Raw genomic sequence first — 3,603 nt, 5'->3', positions numbered from 1 at the left:
GGAATCTTCTCAAAATTGTGGCTTGTTTCTACACTTCTGTCCCTTCAAAACTTTTTAAGTAGTAATGCTAAAATCCTGAGGTCTGAGATCCTGAGTCAATATATTGCCACTTCCTTTCTGGTAGCTTGAGATTCATAGTGACAACTGACCTTGTGTATCCATTTTTCTCAGTAGAGTCTCATTCTGTAGCATGGGCAAGGATTTTATCTTCGCAAAGATGTTTTACTTACATTTGTATAGCAGGACTTTTTCTTTTTCTTTTTTTAATCCCCAAAGCAGCATTTATTTACTCTTTTAAGTCCAAAACATTTATTTTAGCAGTCTGGCATTTCATAACCACCCATCATAATTGACACAGGTTGACACACATGATGCTGTCAGGGTACACAAGAAAATAGCCAAAGAGTTACAAAAAATAAATCCATGATTCTTAATCGCAATCAAAAAGAAAAGTTACACATATCAAAAACTTCTGTTGCATTGCATTGAAAAGAAGGTGTGTGCACATCATAATTTAAAGAGGCACAGCAAGGGCTGCTGAAAGCTCACAAGAAACAGTTTATAAAGCTGATGGTGAAGGAACGAGTTGTCGCTGTGTCAGTTTCCATTAACTGAAGGGAGGGGTGAGAGGGTCAAATTCATTTTTGCATGCACAAGATGTACTGCTTAACACAACACTATCAGCTTGTTTTAAATAGCAGCCATAGCCTGTGTTGGCTAATTCTCCTTTCTAAACTCAATTACCATCACCTGGATTTAATAGAGATCAACAGACATAATAAAATGCCTTGTTCAGAACACACTTCTCTGCACAATTCAAAAAAGAAGCGTCCTATGACTCAAAGCAACCATCAGTCCAGCAAATGCCCATGAAAGTTTTTCTGAAACTGCTTCCCAAGGGACAGGAGGGCAGATCTGAATAGCTGTGCTGCCAATACAGATAGGTTTAGCACTAGATATAGTGATTGTGGCAACGAAGAATCAGTGATAATGGGGGTGGTGGGTGAAGTAAGAACCAGGGACCTGAAGGGTCTTCAGTTGCCTTTTCCTGCTTCTTCATCCTGCTGGTCGCTTGTCCAGAGGGTGCATGATGAGAGTGGAATCCTTATAGGATTCCTCGTTTAGTGTGTCCAGCTCAGCTATAGCATCATCGAAGGCTTGTTTGGCTAAAAGGCAGGCCTGCTCTGGTGCATTCTGGATCTCATAGTAGAACACAGAAAAATTGAGGGCCAGGCCAAACCGGATGGGGTGTGTTGGCTGTATGTGCTCTTTGCTGATTTCGAAGGCTTCCTTATACGCAGCCTCAGAAGCTTCAACCACACTGTTTTTCTTCTCCCCAGAAGCCACCTCTGCCAGGTAGCGGTAGTAATCGCCCTTCATTTTCAGGTAGAACACCTTGCTCTCATACTGAAAATCATTGCAGTTCTTGATAAGGAACTTGTCAAGCAGAGCCAAGACATCATTACAAACTGTTTCCAGCTCCTTTTCAATCTTCTCCCGGTAGGCTTTAACTTTCTCCACCTTCTTCTCGTTCCCATCTGCCATGGTTTTCTGCTCAATGCTACTAATAACCCTCCAAGAAGATCGCCTGGCACCAACTACATTCTTGTAGGCCACAGAGAGGAGATTTCTATCTTCATTAGATAGCGGTTCATTCAGCTCTGTCACCTGCCTTTCAATTGCCTGAAAGCAAGCCCACATTCACCCCGAGGGAAGCTAGGCATGGTGGTGAGCACCAGTGAGCCCAGCATTTGACAGTTAAGGCAGCAGCATCGGAGTTCAAGGCCAGCCTCATCTATTTAATGTGTTTGAGGCCAGCCTGAGATGCATGAAACCCTATCGCCTTCATGGTGGAGGCCATATCATCTTAGCGCTCCGCCTGCTCCACCAGTCGCGCCCGAGGCAGCAGCTGCTCTCGATCCCCCCATGTCGCTTGCGACTCAGCCTCGCCTCCCATGCCCACACCGCCTGCTCACTCGCTCACTTGCTCTCTCGCCCGCCTGTCCCCTTCCCGGTCGCCCCGGAGGCCGCTACCGCGCACGCGCACTGGCTCGCTGGCTGTAGGGAGGCTGCAGGCTGTGCTGCCAATCGCACCTTCTTGCTGGCTGTCTGCATGCGCTGTGGCAAGCGCCACGGAGACAATGGGAGAGGATAAGGGGCACCGCTGGCGGGCAGGCGGGCGGGGAGAGGACTTTTTCTTTAGGGAAGGAATTCAATTGTGCTGCAACATGTTAGACGCTACAGGTGGAGCAGAGTCATATAATGTTATCTGTATCCTGTGTAGGCTCACCTACTAATGTACAAGGATTGGACAGTGTTCCAGTGCAACAGTCACAGAAAAACCTATCAGGTCTAATGAATTCTACACATGATGTCATTTTTTAACAGCTGAGTAATACTCCTTTGTGTAAATGTACCACAGTTTCTTTATTCCTTCTTCTGTTGAAGGACACATAGGCTATTTGCAGTTTCTGGTTAATATAAATAGAGCAAAAATAAACATAGTTGAGCATGTCCTTATGGTAAAATTAAGCATCCTTAGGGTATAGACCCAAGTTGGACCTGGAGGTAGATTGATTCTCAACTTTCTGAGGAACTACCATATTGATTCTAATAATGGCTGTACAGGTTTGCACTCCCACCAGCAACGGAAGAGTGTTCCTGTTCCATAACCTCACTGTGTTATTGATTTCTGATAGGCCTGTCTTTTTATGTTCCTCCACCACGTTCCCTTGCAGTTTCTAATATTCTTTTACAGTTTTGTGTACTTAGTGTTTTGATTGTTATATGTCCAGGAGACTCTCTTTTCGGTATTAATAAACTGATCTTCGGACTGATTCTTCTAATTTTGCAAGTATTACTTTCTCTAGAATAGGAAATTTTTCTTCTATGGTTTAGGTAAAAATATAGCTGAAATGTCCAAAAAAGGGGAGGTAGAACCTGTAGAGACCATATCCAGAGGTTAGGCATGGCCTTGCGTTGCAGGACAGGGTGACCCACCGATCTCAAATTTTCTAATCCAGAAATATTCCTGTCAAAAGGAAGAATAGGGAGGACAAATGGAGCAGAGATTGAAGGAATGGCCATCCAGGGACTGCCCTACCTGGAAATCCACAATGTCTGCAGACACTAAACCAAACACTCTTGCTATGGTCAAGAGGCATTTGCTGACAGTAACCTCCTGTGATGGTTCTTTGTGAGGTGTGGCCAGCAACTGACCTTTGGAGCCAGCCATTAGACTGAGCTCAGGGAATCTGGTAGGGGAGCTTGGAGTAGCAGAAGGGGGATTGCAACTCCATTGAAAGAACCACATCTGCTGCCAAGTCGACCCAGGACTCCCCAAGTCTAGCCCACAAACCAAGAAGTGTACTGGGAAAAAACTATAGCTTCAGATACATTGTAACAGAGAATGGCCTTGCTTGACAACAAAGGGAGGGGGGCTCTTGATCTTGTAGAGGTTTGATGTCCCAGTGTAGTAGTATGCTGAAACAGTAGGGCAGAAGAGTATGCAAAGTTGGGGGTGCACCCTCATACAGGCAATGTGGAAGGGAACAGGGCAGATGGCGCTTGAAAGGTTGGGGGAAGGGTAGCCAGAATGTTGTA

General features: G+C 45.2%; 1 pseudogene; it reads right to left on the bottom strand.

Moving 5' to 3' along the window:
* Positions 1-852: 852 nt before the first annotated feature.
* LOC147005026 (14-3-3 protein eta pseudogene) lies at positions 853-1,701 on the bottom strand (annotated as a pseudogene).
* Positions 1,702-3,603: the final 1,902 nt, after the last annotated feature.

The sequence above is a fragment of the Mus caroli genome, unplaced genomic scaffold, assembly GCF_978045245.1.
Source record: "Mus caroli unplaced genomic scaffold, Mus_caroli_1 scaffold_4, whole genome shotgun sequence".
NCBI lineage: Eukaryota > Metazoa > Chordata > Mammalia > Rodentia > Muridae > Mus > Mus caroli.
The sequence above is the reverse complement of the archived record's forward strand: the minus strand, read 5'-3'. Positions and strand labels throughout refer to the sequence as shown.